This window comes from Sarcophilus harrisii, chromosome 4 (assembly GCF_902635505.1).
Source record: "Sarcophilus harrisii chromosome 4, mSarHar1.11, whole genome shotgun sequence".
Classification (NCBI taxonomy): Eukaryota; Metazoa; Chordata; class Mammalia; order Dasyuromorphia; family Dasyuridae; genus Sarcophilus; species Sarcophilus harrisii.
Window position 1 is genome coordinate 88,137,406 of NC_045429.1, and position 18,167 is coordinate 88,155,572.

The window sequence follows — 18,167 nt, forward strand, 5'->3', positions numbered from 1 at the left end:
TTGAGTGAGAATGCACATGGTCTCTTTAAGCAGAGCAGAGAGATCTTTCCCACTGCTCATTGATAACAGTATATCATCCATATAGTGCAGTATCATGGCATGAAGCCATGCCTTCCTAATTGGTTCTAGCACTTGCAGTGCATACACCTGACACGAAGTGGGGCTGCAACACATCCTTTGGGGGAGAACTTTCCATTGCTAGTGCAGATCTGGTCCTGCATTATTTATAGAAGGAATGGTAAAAAATAAATCTTTTCTTATCCCCTGGGGACAGAGGGATGGAGAAGAAATAATCTTGTATGTCTATTACTGTAACTGGCCAGCTGGTGGGTACTAGATTAGGAGCTGGCATGCCAGACTGTAGGGCTCCCATAGGTTCAATAGCAGCATTAATAGCCCTAAGGTCCACTAGCATTCTGCATTTTACAGATTTTTACTTTATAATAAATACAAGGTTATTCCATGGGCTGGACATTGGTTCTATATGTCCAGCCTTCAACTGTTGTTGTATAATTTCATGTAAGGTTTGGGCTTTATAAACTGAGGAAGGCCACTGGGGCACCCAAAACAGGGTGTTAGGTTTCTATGTTAATGGTATGGGAGCAATATGAAAGGTGGTGCCCAAACCCCCAAAGACCAATTAAAAATCCTATGGAGATGGTATATAAACTGAGGCCCCACAAGCCTTCAATATATTTCTGCCCCATAGATTGTACTTGAGACCTGTGACCATTGGGGGTCAGAATGTCCCGTTTGTCTACAAACTTCCAGGGCAGGTCTTCTGCTTCAACCCATTTAGATATAGCAATTGTGAGGGCATCCATTTGAAAGGCACTGGAGTCAACATTCTCACATCTCTATCATCTCTTCCAGGCCAGTCTCCCCATCTAAAGTAGGCATGACCTTCTGGCAGTTAATATTAGCATTCTCCTGTGCCAATTTCTGTAGAAGGAGGCTGGAGGCTTTTCTTCCGCCCACTGACCTCTCAATAGCCACTTGTAGGCAGGCCACAAAATCAGGGAAAAGGTTCATCTGGGCCCTGTTTAATTCTAGTCATGGAGGGCCTCTCGATTTTGCTAAATTCTCACTGGGCACATTGGGACACAGATGCATATACTGCTGCATCATATTGCAATTGATACTCATTTCTTTTACCCTTTCCAGCTTTCTGCATTATTTGTTCTAAACTTGTCTGGGAATCTCCAAAGCCTCCACAAAGGGATGCCAAGGGAGGGAATGGGAAACATATCTCCTCAGAGAGGGGGGGGATGAGGGAGAAGGCCATGCTTTGGAGACAGAAGCGACCTTCCCTCTGTTTGCTTTCTCCTCCCTCATCTTATTATTGTCCTTTTCCTCAAGGTCATATGTCGCTCTGTTTACTTTCTCATTGCTCATCTTATCCCTGCCCCCTCCTGTAGCATCACATTCACTCCCTGCTTCCTCATTACCTCTTCCTTCTTTCACTTCACATCCACCTCCTTTGTCTTCCTGTTTATTTCCTGATTCTTTCCCATAGCTAACTTCTGCTGGCTCCATTTTATGGGCACAGCTGGTTCTGATGAGTGCCAGTTTATGACCCTCATTTGTTTTATGACTTCATTTGCTCTTCATTATCTACTTTTAATGGCTTGCAGCTTGCACCTCTTAAAGTATCCCCAATCACTCGATGCCAATCCGGGATGGCTCCCAGAGTTTCTTTATCATAGGAAGCCATCTGACTACCTACTATCTCCCACTTTTTAAAATCCATTTCCAATCCTGCTTGCTTTACTATTCTATAAGCGTCTTTTCCTGGTATCTCCCGGTATGGCACCCTCACAACAATTTGTCCCTTTTCCTAACTTTCTATTCACTTTAGAGCAGAGTTCTGTCTCTCTTCCCACCTAGTAGGTCTGATACAAGATGAGGTCCTAGCCAAAATTGTCCCTGTTTGGCCGCCACTTGTAGCGTCTCTTAATACTACCCTAACTTTGTAGCACCCCTCTGAGCTACTCTTAATGCCCATCTGTCAATGGCACAGCTAGTCCACACTTGCCCATCTTCAGGTACCAGCCTGGATAACAGAGACAGACCACCAGGAGGTAGGGGTGAAACAAAAGAGAACTTTATTCTTAGATAGCACATATTTATATCCCCCTGAGGATCTGGGGGAAGGGGGAGGTACTCTAAAAATCTGGCATAATGTGACTGACCCAAGAAGAGGGAGGGAGGTGTGCTAGGCTTTGAAAGCACTAAGGAGGGAGACGTGGTACCTGGGACCAGACACCACCTCTTGGGGCTAAGCCCCACCTCCACAGAGGACTCACTTGCGCCTCAGTACCTCTCATCCCTCAGGTCTTCCCACATGCCTTGAACTGCATTTCTTGCTCCTAAAGGCTTTTAACACTTAAATAAAATTTCCTACTTTACCTATAAAGCTTTTTTCACAAGCACTAGAAACAACAATGACTATTTTGTTTGATCTATCAGTAGATGGATAGGAACTAAAATATAATTCCTTGATCTACAGAAGTACTCTTAAAAACCACATTCTAAAAATAAATAAATGAAAAATAAAAACTAACCAGGAACCATCTTTGAGATCTAAATATTTTGCTAAATTATTTTATATATTGCCTCTTTGGCTGTGGCCAAACTGGACAAGATTGATATATTTTATTCATCTGACAATCTAGATATCTAGATATTTTATATGTACATATACATATACATATATGTGGATATATGTGGATGATATCAATGCATTGAGAATTTTGTGATAAAAGAAATCTCATGGAATGATATACTTTCACTAACACAGTTTTCAACTATCAATAATTCACAGTTATCCTTCTCTTAGACAAGCTGTGACATGGTGACCCAGGTTAGAAGTATTAGAGGCCATACTTTAACTCTTGTTAACATTTCATCCATTTTTGTCATGAAGGTCCTCAGACTGTCCTTTCCAAAATGTGTATATAAATCCCATCTGCCCCAATACAAATATGATTATGTATTTACATATATGTATATATAATGGAGAACTATTCAATCCTACATTTTATAATAATTAATTTCCAAGGTACTTTATCAAGCTATTGTCGAGCCATTCTATTTTTAGCACATTGTGATTGTTCCTAAAAAGAGAACTACCAAATTCTTATTTTAAACTAGATGTCATTTTAACATATCAAGTTCAACATATTGCAAATGGAATTTATTATATAAGTTCTTGCTTGAAAAAGAATCCCACCACAGTTGTTAAATTCTTTATTTATGTTAAGAGTACCACCATCCTTATAGTCACTCTGGTTTCCAAATTCAGTATCATCGTTAATTTCTCACTATTCCTCTATTCACAAAACTAATCACTTGTCAAATCCTGCTGTTTCTACTTCTATAACATTTTTATATTAATTTATTTACAGCTATGGTCATAACCATAGTGTGATTCTCATTGTTCCTTTATATCCCAATTGGCCTTCCTTTCTTAAATTTATTCCCTCAGTCACAAAGAATCCTTAGTATGCATTACTACACTTCACTTACTCTACAAGCTATCAAAATTGTCTTTTTTGTTCCTTATCACTTATGAATCTCTATCTTTCATCTCATTGCCTTTGTACATGTTGATACACATTCCCAGCATTAATTCCCTACATACTTCTGCCTCTTAGAAATCCAAATTTCCTTCAAAACTCAATTCAAACATCATAATGCTACATGATCTTAAAACAAACAAACACATCATGGTTACATAGAAGGTCAGACCACAAACAGAAATAAGAATGATAGAAGGGAAAAAAATGTTAAAATTAAAACAAAGAAAAAAACTAAAAAGACAATTAATTGATTAATAAAATAAAATTTTGTACAATGAAAGAAAATTTTGAAACAAATCTGCATTAAAATGTGGAAGAAAACAATATCTTAAAAATTAGGCAAATGAAAAGAGACAAAAATTCACTGATAAAAAATATTTTCTGAAATTTATAGTTGGCCAAATGAAAAAAGAAGTGCAAAAATTTAACCAAAGAAAATATTTTTAAAAATTATAACGAGACAAGTAGAAATTAATGATTCCATGAGACAAAAAAGAATAAGAAATCAAAATAATAAAAAATACTGAAGAAAATATGAAATTTTGTATTAGCTGAAACAACTGATCTAGAAAATAGATTAAGAAGAGATAATTTAATTATTGGAATACTTGAAAACCATGGTCAAAGAAAGAGATCAGACATTATATTATAAGAAACCGTCAAAAAAAATACTTCAGAATTCTGGCTCTCTACATCTGCTTTCTTTTGTTTTTGAACATAGGTGGTCATGTTTTCCCTGACTTCTCAGGGATATGAGAACCCCCAAAAGGAGGTGATTATGCCCTCCCTAACATCTCAGGAAGGGAGGTGAAAACACCAAAGGGAAATGGGGAGTCAAACTAGATTTTGTTAGAGGGTTTCTGAAGGGTCTTAGTTGAAACAGGTATACCCTAAATCCATCAGCATGGGAGGTATTACCCAAGCACATAGTAATATAATATAGGCTAGTAGTGATGGCTCTCCCCAGAGCCATAACAGGATCAATGTGGTGTAACAAATATGAATTATACATGCAAGTAGTGATATAATAAACAATATGAATCAACATGGTATTGCCAAAGATTTCCCAAACTCCTATACGGAAACTATGTAAATAACAATTACACATATGCCTCCTTCAACAGCCAAGAGATAGTCCAAAGTCTTTATTAACTCCTTCACATTCTGTCTCCTTCATCTGGAGCTGGGTTAGCCAGGAGACCTTTGGATGATCCTTGTTCTCAGTCAATGAATGCAGGAAGCAGGAAAGCCACCAGGATGGTGGGTCCTTATATACTCTATTACAATTAAATCCATTTATCAAACTGAATATAAGGCAATCATTACATCACTAGGGAACCATTATTTGTTGTAATATTAAATCTTTCATACTGAACTTGAGAATTATTAATCACCATGTTAAACTAGATAATCGTTGTATTATCAATTCCACTGAGTTAACACCTTGTTTCAAGTATACTTCTCCAAAGTTCTGGCTCTCTACACCAAATATTTTAGAACCTGAGGATAAAATAGAAATTGAAAGATTCTACTTATCACTACCTTCAAGAGAAGCTCAAGTGTAGAATCTCCAAAATATTATAGTCAAATTCCTGAGTTCTCAGGCAAAAGAAAAAATGATTCAAACAGCAAGAAAGAAATTATTCAAATATAATGTAGTTATAGGATCATATAAAATTTAGCAACTCTCATGTTAAAAGAACAGAAAGGTTGGAATACAGTATGGGTATAAATGATGTTCTCATACAAAACAAAAGCAAAAACATATGTAATTAAAAGGGATAACCAGGAAAACTATATCTTGCTAAAAGAAAAAAGAAGAAAGAAGAAACCATAGACTATAAACTTATATAAATTTATAATGCACCTATTGACATAATATTAAAATTATTAAATACAAAGTTAAGTAAATAAGAGCAAACAATAAATACTAAATCTATTCTATTGAGGGGACTCAATTTTTCTCTCTCTCAGAGGTTAATAAATCTAACCATAAAATAAATTATATAGTAGTCAAGAGTAAAGTCAATCTTTAAAAGTTAGACATGTTAGAACTTTGAAGAAAACTGAATGGGAACAGAAAAAGACATGCCATTTTCCCCTTCAGCTATATATATAGTACCTTCAAAAAACTGACCATGTATTAGGATATAAATAGTTTACAAAGAAATGCATAAAAGCAGAAGTATTAAATGTGCATTTTTAGATCATTAAGCTATAAAATTATATCAAATAAAGGACCACAGAAGTATAGGTTAAAAGCATTTAATAATTAAATTGTCTAATCCTAAAGAATGAGTGGATCAATAAGTCATGGAATTAATCAAAAACAGTATTAATGAGAATGACAACAGAAAAAAAAAACAAACAAAACCATTATCAGGCAGAATTTATATCTGTAAATGCATCTATCAATAAAAGAGGGAAAGAAAAGATCAATAAATTAAACATACAACTAAAAATAGAAAAAAATAATAAACTAGAAATCCTCAGTTAAATGCAAAATAGAAATCCTAAAAATTAAATGAGAAAAATTGAATGTTTAAAAAATGTAATAATAGATAAGATTAGGAGCTTGTTTTATGGGAAAATAGAAAATAAATAAACTTTGGTTAAACTTTTTTAAAAGAAAGAATAAAATCAAATTTCTAGTGAATGCATCACTAGTGATGAGAAAAATTAAAAAAAAATTATCAGGATTTATTTTGCTGAATTATATGCCCGCAAAACAGACCATCTAAGCAAAATGCATGAATTGGAGAGTGAAATGTGAAATGCATGTTTTTCGTTTTGAAAGAAAAGAAAAACAGCATACTCATGAGTTTCATTCCTTTTTTGAAGCAACTCAAGCACAATCAACATAAATAAAGTACATAGGATCAAAAAAGGAAAAAAAAAACCCAAAGCATATGATGTCATGGGGTCAGTGTAGAATTGTTGAGAGAAGAAATGTAATATAAATATAAAATATAAAACAAAAGCAATATAGATTCTAAGACTCAAGTCATGTTAGCCATGTTTGTATAGATTTAAAATACTCAACACATATTTTTTCACTCTCTCAGGTACTTCAATTCATTTCCTTCTTAACTACAAATATCTAAAAATAGATAATTTTTTTTCTAAAATTATCTTTAGCCATTCATACCTATAAAACTAAAAAAAACAGCATTTGTGTAACTATTTTCTCTATAACAGTATTATCTAAGCATTATTTATTTTACCTTTTAAATATGTAAGCTGTCAATTTTTAAATTGTTCAGTTTATAAAAGAGGTTTTAATTGAAATTAATTAAATTATTCATTTATTATTGTACTCAATCAGATGATTTGGGGTTAAGGCTAGTAGGCACCTAAGAGCCTATCTAACTTATCTATTATTATCCAACCACATATAAAGCAATAATTAATAAGTATTTAATAAATACCTACCCTCTGCTGACAACTATGCTTGCTGGTAAAATTCTAAGACAAAATTAATTAATCATCATTTTCTTTTTTTTTTTTGATTGGACATGATTTATTTATTTTTTTTATTACAGTAACTTTTTATTGACAGAATCCATGCCAGGGTAATTTTTTTTTACAACATTATCCCTTGCACTCACTTCTGTTCCGATTTTTCCCTCCCACCCTCCACCCCCTCCCCTAGATGGCAAGCAGTCCTATATATGTTGAATATGTCCTAGTGTATCCTAGATACAATATATGTGTGCAGATCCAAACAGTTTTCTTGTTGCACAGGGAGAATTGGATTCAGAAGGTAGAAATAACCTGGGAGGAAAAACAAAAATGCAAACAGTTTACATTCATTTCCCAGTGTTTTTTTCTTTGGGTGTAGCTGCTTCTGTCCATCATTGATCAATTGAAACTGAATTAGGTCTCTTTGTCAAAGAAATCCACTTCCATCAGATTACATCTTCAAGCAGTATCGTTGTTGACGTATATAATGATCTCTTGGTTCTGCTCATTTCACTTAGCATCAGTTCATGTAATTCTCTCCAAGCTTCTCTGTATTCATCTTGCTGGTCATTTCTTACAGAACAATAATATTCCATAACATTCATATACCACAATTTACCCAACCATTCTCCAATTGATGAGCATCCACTCAGTTTCCAGCTTCTAGCCACTACAAACAGGGCTGCCACAAACATTTTGGCACATACTGGTCCCTTTCCCTTCTTTAGTATCTCCTTGGGGTATAAGCCCAGTAGAAACACTGCTGGATCAAAGGGTATGCATAGTTTGATAACTTTTTGGGCATAATTCCAGATTGCTCTCCAGAATGGTTGGATCATCATTTTCTTTTAAGAAGTTCCATTTGGTTAGAAGAAGACAACATATACATTTGTAAGTATATTAAAATATTCAAAATAAACACTAGAGAAATTTTATTGGGAAGAACCCCAGGAAGATCAGAAAAGACCTTTATATCATAGAAAATATTAGAGCTATGCTTTGAAGAAAGCTAAGGATTCCAAGTGCTGGGAATTCCCAAATGAAAGAATATTTGGGGTGGGGGATAAGTTTGGACAAAATATACGAATTGGTTCTATAGACAAAGTGTATACTTTGTCTTAAGACTACATGTGTAAAGAGAAACATTATTTGTCCATATATAAGGGAAAATAACAAAATGAAACATTGTCAATGTGATGTTTAGTTGAGCCTTTTTAATTGACTGGGACAAATATCCAGAGTAGACTATTTATTAACAAGAAATCATTCATTAAAATGAAAGGGAGATAATTCTTGATATTATTGGGGAAAAAATTACATTTCTTTTGTAGTGACAATCTAGAGAATTTTAGGCTATATCTCATTTCATTTTATGTGTTTTAGTATCTGGAAGCTTGTTGTTTAGATTGAAAAATGTAGTGATCGTGATAGCTCTGTTTCCTGAATATTTTGTGGCAAAGTCTACTCCTTTCTCCCATTGGTAAGTTCCTTTTAGTATCTCCATTTTGTGGAGACACCCATACTAACTGCTTTTATTCTTTTTTTAGCTCTGCCCCTGACTTCTAGATTTCTAAACCATATCCCTGGGCTGGATACTTTCTTTTCCCTCACTCTCTTTTAGAACCCTTTAGTATGTTATCTTAACCTCTTTAGAAATGAAGTTTCTTAAGATTATCTTTCTTTTTGCCTCTGTCCATATCCCCAGGCCTCGATATAGTGCCTAGCATATTGTTATGTATTTGGTTAATAAATGTTTCTCTTTTTCTTTCTCTCCTTTTATTTCCCTCTTCTTTTTCCCTTTATTTTCTATAAAGTGAGGTATCTAGAACTTTTAAAATTGAAATAAAACTTTAGTGTGTGTGTAAATATGTTGTATATATATGTTTAGATGCTCCTATATTATAAAATGTTTATTATATGAATATAACTTACACACTACACATACACAAGACTCGTGTAAACTTATGTTAAAAATCTAAACTCAATGTGTTCTTTATTTTAACATGCTACATACAGTTAACATGTAGGCATACATATAGGAAGCTGGTTGGTATAGTGGAAAAAATTCTGGAACTGGAATTAATAAGAATTGAGTTCAATCTGATCTCAGAAACTTACTATTTATGTTACCCTGGATAAGCCAAATACCTTTATTTGCATCATTTTTTTTTCGTTTGTAAAATGAGGTAGAGAATGAAATCCATTCCAGTATATTTGCCCCCCCCCAAAAAAATACCACCCTAAATTTAGTCATAAAGAGTCAGGCATAAATAAAATGATTTAACAACAACAGCAGCAACACATACAGCCAAATGTCTTTGCTTACTGAAATTTGTCTGTCTTGTTCACCTGTTTTGAGCCTAGATTAAATAGTAGAATATTATTTTGCTTCCAAATTATACATTCCCCAAATAGGATTTTTAATGACTTTTTTTGACAAGCTCTGTAACAATACTGAGTACAACATTGCTCTAATACAATTGTTCATTTCTTGAATTCTACTTATATTTAGTGATACAAGAGGTATTTAGATTTCTATTTGAACATCATTATACACATATCTTCTTTACATTTTCATTTATATTATGTAATAATACAATGCTAAATCAAATTAAACTTAATTTAATTTTTCACACACTTTCCTTTAATGTACCTGTACCGATTAAAAGCAAATAATAATCATAGTACTCCAGCTATCTATAACCATCTTGTCATTCACACATGTAGAAACAAAAATTAACCTTTCTAGAAAATCAAATGCATAAAATGTTTTTCCACCTAATGAAAAAGGTAGCAGGTGTAGCAGTGGGCAGCATTCATTTTTCAACCTAGGAAAACAATTATGGTGGCAAGGAAAAAAAAAAGTTAATGCAAAAATAATGCCTTAGAGTGCTATTATTAGATGCCTGTGCTAACAGAATGGTAATGAGGACAAAATAACTTCAACATTTCAAGAAATCTTGTGCCTTAACACTTATAGGTTGACTTAGTTCTTTGATATAAAGATTTTGACTTATTTTCATAAATCTATAATGATTTTCTTTTACAAATGAAATTGAAAGTGAGTAGAATTATATATTAGAATAAAAAATGTTCACATGATTCTTGACAAAAAAACTTCCAAAACGTTTTTTCTTAAATACTAATTTGTATCTACACAATTAGAGGTACCCCAAAAATTTGGCTCAATTAATCAAATACCTTGAATTCATCACCTAACAAATGGCATTGTGCTAGCTACTGGAGATACTAAATCAATGAACATGTATTTATAAAGCATTTATTAATCAAATGCCAGGTAAGGAACTAAAAACTGGGTATATAAAGAAAAACAGAAAGTCCTTGCCTTTAAATCCTCAAATTCTAATCATGGAGATGAAAAGACACAAATTAGGCATGCTTTTTTTTTTCCATGTAGCTATTGTGGGTTCTATTAAAGAGATAATTCTCTAAGTGCAAAGATAGATACATGTACAGCATACATGTGCATATGTAATATGCATGTGTGTATTATAAATATGCACATGTGTATGTATATGTGTATATACATATATGTCTATACATGTGTATATATAGATATTAATATATCACATACATACAATATATATATATATATATATATATATATATATATATATATATGTATATATATATACATGCATACACATATGCACAGATGTTAAAGACCTAAATTTAAAAGGGTCAAGGTCTCTCACTGCATCCAAGGCCATCTCCAATCATCCTGATCTATATCTTGCCAATGGACCCAAATGGCTCTGAATTACTCTGGTTACTTGGCAAAGCCCATATTTAATTAAATCCAACTCACTTGTGTATTATGGTATCAGCTGCATGATATCATGATCCTCTTAGAGAACTAAGGACAAGGGAGTCAGAACCAAGATGGTGGAGACCAGATAAGACTTTGCCTGAGCTCTCCCTTGCTTTCATCAGATCAATACCAGAACAGGCCTCTGAATGGGTTTTGGTGTGACAGAGCTCACAACTATTTGGAGTGTAACAAATTTCCGTTAGAACATATTTTGGAAGAACTCAGAAAAGGTCTGTTTCAATTGGGCGTGGGGAGAGGGAAGAGGTAGGCCAAGACAGCTACAATGCAGTGCAGAGACATCAAGAGCAGAGGGGCCTCCTTATGCACATGAAATCTAGTGGGAGTCACTCTTTTTTGTTTTTTTTTGTTTTTTGTTTTTTTGTTTTTTTGTTTTTTTTTTTTTTTTGGCTGAGGCAGTTGGGGTTAAGTGACTTGCTCAGAGTCATACAATTAGAAAGTGTTAACTATCTGAGGCCAGATTTGAACTCAGGTCCTCTTGATTTTAGGACTGGTGCTCTATCCATTATGCCACATAGCTACCCATAATGGGAGTCACTTAACCAAGTTATAGCAATGTTTGCTACTCTAGCCTGGTTCAGAAGCCAGTGGCTCAGCAGACTAGATGTGAGACCTCCAACACAACTACAGAAAGCAAATAGTAAAACTCTGAATTCAACATAACTTGGGACTTGACCAAACCCACCCAGAAGGAAGCTGGAAACATGACCCCCAAGGCAGCACAAAGCTACTGTTGCCTGTAGAGGAAGGTTGGGACAATCTCCCTTTTGTCCTAAAAGCAGATCTGAACCTTTAAAAAGAAGCAAAACCAGCTCTGACCATAGATAGCTTTTATAAAGACAGGGAAGAAAAGAACTCAAACCTTGAGTACATTAAAGGCAAAATGTCCCCAAATGAAGCTTTAAAGAGTGATATAATTTGGTCTCCATCTCAAAAGACTCTCATAGAAGAATTCAAAAAAGTATTTTTAAAGGGACTTTGAAGAAAAATGGGGATAGAAAATGAGAGCTCTGGAAAAGGAAAAACAGAAATTGCCTGAAGAAAATCACTCCTTAAAAAGAGTTTTGGCAAAATGAAAAAAGAAAATAACTTCTTAAAAAACAGATTTTGTGAAATGGATAAAGCATATAACTTCTTACAAAATAGATTTGATGAAATGGATAAAGAAAACAACTCTTTGAAAAACAAAATTTGTGAAATGGAAAAGAAATCAAATGAATAAAACATCTCATTTAAAAGTTTAACTGCCCCAAAGCAAGAAGTGATAAAAGAAGCTAAGTGAAGAAAATAATTCACTAAAAATTAGAACTGAACAAATGGAAGTGAATGACTTGATGAAACAGCAAGAATCAGTTAAACAAAAATACAAACATAGGAAAAATAGAAGAAAGGGTATAATAACTCAACTGAAAAAAAACTGATCTGGAAAACAGCTCTAAGAGAAACAATAAAAGAATTATTGGACTAACTGAAGACCACAATGAAAAAAAAAGCCTAGATAACATCTTTTAAGAAATCAACACGGAAAACTTCCCTGATGCACTAGAACCAGAGGGTAAAATAGCAATTGAAGAATCCATCAATCACCTCTTGAAAGATATCCCAAAATGAAAACACTAAGGAATATTGTAGCTAAATTTCAAAATTATTAGATCAAGGAAAAAATGCAGCAAGCAGCCAGAAAGAAACAATTCAAATATCAAGGAGCCACAATTAGGATTATCTAAGCCCTAGCAGCTTCCACTTTAAAGGACTGGAGGACCTGAAATATAACATTCTGGAGAGCAAAGAAGCTTAGACTTTGACAAGAATCAACTATACAGCAAAATTAAACATTATATTTCAGGGGAAAATATAGGCATTAAATGAAATAGGGGATTTTCATTTATTTTGCATGAAAAGACTAAAGGTGAACAGAAAATCTGATCTTCAAATGCAGAACTTTTAAGACTTGTACTTTTGCTACAGGAATACTTAGAAGGTGTAAGTATAATTTGACTTTACTGTGATGAAATACAAAAGAAACTAGGAGTGGAAAAGGAATTGTAAAGAAAGAAGAGATAAGAGGAGATAAAATGTGGTTAATTACATGGCATGTAGAGGCAAAAAAGATCTTTTGCAATTGAGGGGGAAAGAGAAGAGGTATGAACATTGTATGAACCTTAATCTCATCAGATTTGCCTCAAAGTGAGAATATCATATATATTTAGTTTGACTGAGAAACTTGTCTCACTTTACAGGTACGAGGGGAAAGAGGAAAATAAAGGGGAAGGCTAATAGAAGGAAAAATAGAAATAGAAGGAGAAAGGGACAAGAAAGGAGCAAGAGACTATACAAGGGCAGGGATATTTAGGGGAGGTAGTAGTCAGGAAAAAAAAAACCATTGGGGAGGATGGAAAAGAGGAAAATAAAAAGAAAATATAACTTGGAGAAATATGCAGAGATAGTAATTTTAGCTGTAATTTGAATTGGATGAACTATTCCAGAAAACAGAATAGCAGAGTGGATTAAAAGCCAGAATCTTACAATATGTTTTTTGAAAAACAAACAAACAAACAAAAAAAAACATTTAAACAGAGTGATATATACAGAGTAAAGGTAAAAGGCTGGAGCAGAATCTATTATGATTCAAGTAAAGTTAAAAAAAAATATGAGGGGAGGCATCCTGATCTCAGATCAAGTAAAAGAAAAATAGATCTCCTTAAAAGTGATAAGGAAGGAAACTACATTTTGCTGTAGGATACTATAGTTAATAAAATGATAGCAACCTAGACAAACATTGACCACGTATTAGGGCATAAAAACCTAAAAATCAAATACAGAAAGGCAAAAATAATAAATTCATCTTTTTCAAATCATGATACAATAAAAATTACATGCAATAAAGGACCAGAGAAAAACAGACCAAAAATGAATTGGAAATCAAATTTTGTAATCCTAAAGAATGATGGGTGAAACAACAAAATAAATACAATTAATAATTTCATCCATGAAAATGACAATAATGAGATAGCATGCAAAAAATGTATCGGATGCAGCCAAAGCAATTCGTAAGGGAAATTTTATATTTCTACGTGCTACTTGAATAAAACAGAGAGAGGAAAAATCAATGAATTGGTAATGCAACTAAAAAAGCTAGAAAAAGAACTAATTAACCCTCTCCAATTAAATACCAAATTTGAAATTCTGAAAATAAAAGGAAAGATTAATAAAATTAAAAGTAAGTAAACTATTGAATTGATAAAAAACTGAGAGTTGCTTTTATGAAAAAACCAACAAAATTGGTAAATATGTAGTTAATTTGATTTAAAAAAGAACAGAAAACCAAATTGCTAATATCAAAAATGAAAAGGGTGAATTTTAAACCAGTAAAGATTAAATTAAAGCAATAACTATGGGCTATTATGCCAACAAAATTTATAATCTAAGTGAAATGGAGGAATGTTTAACAAAAATATAGAGTTCCAAAATTAACAAAGGAGAAAATAAATAGTTCCATCTTAGAAAAATAAATTGAACAATTTATTTATTAATTAACTATTTTAAAATATTTTCCAGGTCCAGATGTATTTGCAAGTAGACTCTACCAAATATTTAAAAAAATAATTCCAATGCTATGAAAACTATTTGGAAAAAATAGTTGGATAATGGCTGAAGAAAATATGGTATATAAATGTTATGGAATATTATTGTTCTATAATAAAAGATCAGCAGTATGATTTCAGAAAAGCCTGAAGAGACTTTCATGAACTGATGTCTAATGAACATTTTACACAGAAACAACAAGAATATGTGACAATCAATCTGATGAAATTGAATGTTTTCAACAATGAGGTTATTCAGGCTAATCCCAATGATCTTGTAATAGGGAAAGTCATATTTATCCAGAATCCAGAGTGTGAATCACAACACAGTATTTTCCTCTTTGTTGTTGTTTGCTTATTTTTTTTTGTTTTCTTTCTCATTTATCCCTTTTGATCAGATTTTTCTTGTGCAGTTTGATAATTGTGGAAATATATATGTATACAATAAAAAGCATTTGACAAAATCTAACATCCATTCCATTTAAAACCAGTAAAGAATTTTTCTTCAATATTTTTCTTAATGATCAGTAGCATTTATTTAAAATCATCAGCAAGCATCATATATGATGGGGATAAACTGGAACCATGCCCACTAAAATTAGGGATGAAACAAGGTTGCCTTATATCACTATTGCCATTCAATATTGTACTAGAAATTTTAACTTTAGTAACAAGAGAAAAAAAAAGAAATTAAAGGAGTTATAGTAGGAAATATATATAAGAGGAACCAAATTTCAATCTTTATAAATGATATGATGGTAGACTTAGAAAATTCTAGAGGATCAACTAAAAAATATTAGAAACAATTCACAACTTTAGCAAAGTTTCAGGATACAAAATAACTTCACATAAATTTTCAGCATTTCTATATGTTATAACAAATCCAACAGCAATAGATACCAAAAAAAATCCATTTAAACTATTTGTAAATGAGATAAAATATTTGTCTCCCTACCAAGACAAAATCATAAACTATATGAACACAATTACAAAACACTTTCAACACAAATAAATTTAGATTTAAATGATTGGAACTATATGAAGTGGTCATTGGTAGACTGGGTTAAAATTATTTACTTATTTGGTGCCATACTAGTAAAACTGCATAGAAATTACTATATAGAAGTAGAAAAAATACTATCAAAATTCATCTGGAAGAACAAAAGGTCAAGAATTTCAAGGGAATTAATGAAAAAAATGTAAATTAAGATGGCCTAGTTTTATTAGGCCTAAACTATATTATAAAGCAGTGGCCATCACAACCATTTGGTACGTTCTAAAAAAATAGAAGAGTTGATCAGTGGAACAGGTTTGGTTCACAAAATACAATAGCAATGATTATACTAATCTAGTGTTTGACAAACCCAATGATTCCTGATTCTGAGATAAGAGCTCACTCTTTGACAAAAATTTTTAGGAAAATTGGAAATTAGTATGGCAGAAACTAGGCAGTGACCAACACTTAACACCCTATATCAAGATAAAGTTGAAATGGGCTTATAGTTTAGTCATAAAGAATTATACTATAAGCAAATTAGAACAACAAATTATATTCTACATCTCAGATCTGTGGATAAGGAAAGCATTTGTGGCCAAAGAACTAGAGTACATTATAAAATTAAAAATGAATAATTTTTATTATATTAAGTTAAAAAGTTTTTTTGTACAAACAAAACCAAGGAAGACAAGATTAGAAGGGAAGCATAAAAATACAGTTTTTTTTTGAACATCCAAGAACTCTGATAAAGGCTTCATTTTTAAATATGTAGAGATTTGACTCAAATTTGTCAGAATATAAGACATTGTCCAACTAATAAGAGGTCAAAAGATATGAACAGACAATTTTTTGATGAAGAAAGTATAACCATTTCTAGTTATGTTAAAAAAAATACACTAAATCAGTATTTATCAGAGAAATGCAAATTAAGTCAACCCTTAGGTACCACTATATACCTCTAAGATTGGTTAAGATGAGAAGACAAAATAATGATAAATGTTGGAGGGGATATGGAAAAACTGGCACACTAATACATTGTTGGTGGAATTGTGAACTGATTGTGCAAAAAGCCTATCAAAATGTGCATACCTTTGATCCAGCAGTGTCTCTACTGGGCTTGTATCACAAAGAGATTATAAAAAAGAGAAAAGGACTAGCATGTACAAATATGTTTGTAGAAACCCTTTTTGTAGTAGCAAGGAACTAGACAATGAGTGGATGTTCTTCAGTTGGATAATGGCTGCAGAAAATATGTATATAAATATTATGGAATATTATTGTTCTATAATAAAAGATCAGCAGTATGATTTCAGGAAAGCCTGAAGAGACTTTCATGAACTGATGCCTAATGAACATTTTACACAGTAACAACAAGAATATGTGACAATCAAATCTGATGAACTTGCATGTTTTCAACAATGAGATTATTCAGGCTAATCCCAATGGTTTTGTAATAGGGAAAGTCATATTCATCCAGAAAAAAAAAAAAAAAAAAAAAAAAAAAAACTATGCAGAGTGTGGATTGCAACACAGTATTTTCCTCTTTGTTGTTGTTTGCTTATTTTTTGTTTTCTTTCTCATTTATCCCTTTTGATCAGACTTTTCTTGTGCAGTTTGATAATTGTGGAAATATGTATACAAGAAGCACACATATTGAACATATATTGAATTGCTTGCTGACTAGGAAGTGGGTTGTGGAAAGGGAGGGGGAAAAATTTAAAACACAAGATTTTGCAATATATTTTGCATATAATTTGAAAATAAAAAGCTATTATTTTTTAAAACCCCTAAAAGATGGTAAATATGGAAAACATATTTTTCTGTTTTCAAAAGACATATAAATTTGATAAATAATGATGTGATTTCTATACAAATGAAATTGCAAATAGCCTGCTTAAAATAGAATGAAGGACAAACAAAAAGGTTTTTTCTATGAACACAAAGAAACATCTTTATTTAGCACATATCCCTCTTTAATGTTTTATTTTATTCTGATAATCATATGATTGATAAGCAAATCATGCTTTCTATTAAATTGGTAAAGAATTGGTTAGATTTCATTTTCAAAATGATCTCTTTCATTAATCCCAAGCTTCTTCCTGACAGAAAGGCTCAATTTCTCAACAATATTGCACTAGTAATTCCATGCATAATCAAAACATAGAACATAATTACCTTTGGAGAACTAAAATGGTGGATTAGTTAAGGCACAAAGGAAAGTGTGGTAGGTAAAGATGGACTACATAATATTTGTAATAGTAACTTGGATGAAAACAGTGTAATCTTGCCTTCTCATTAAGAATATTTGGGCTTTCCAGTGAAAGAATTCTGGGAGATAACTAGAAACCATTACATTGAATTTCCAATACCTATATTTTTTCCCACTTGCATTTTTGATTTCCTTCACCAGCTAATTGTACAATGTTTCAGAGTCCAATTCTTTTTGTACAGCAAAATAATGGTTTGGTCATATATACTTATTGTGTATCTAATTTGTATTTTAATATATTTAACATCTACTGGTCATCCTGCCATCTGGGGTAGAGGATGGAGGGAAGGAAGGGAAAAATTGGAACAAGAGGTTTGACAATTGTCAGTGTTGTAAAGTTACCCATACATATAACCTGTAAATAAAAGGCTATTAAAAAAAAAGAATATTTGGGTTTTGATGTCTACCTCTAAAACAGATTTAT

General features: G+C 32.5%; 1 pseudogene; it reads left to right on the plus strand.

Annotated features, from left to right (window-relative positions):
• The first annotated feature begins 2,011 nt into the window (after positions 1-2,011).
• LOC111720859 overlaps positions 2,012-18,167 on the plus strand; it is a 70,484-nt pseudogene continuing 54,328 nt past the window's right edge.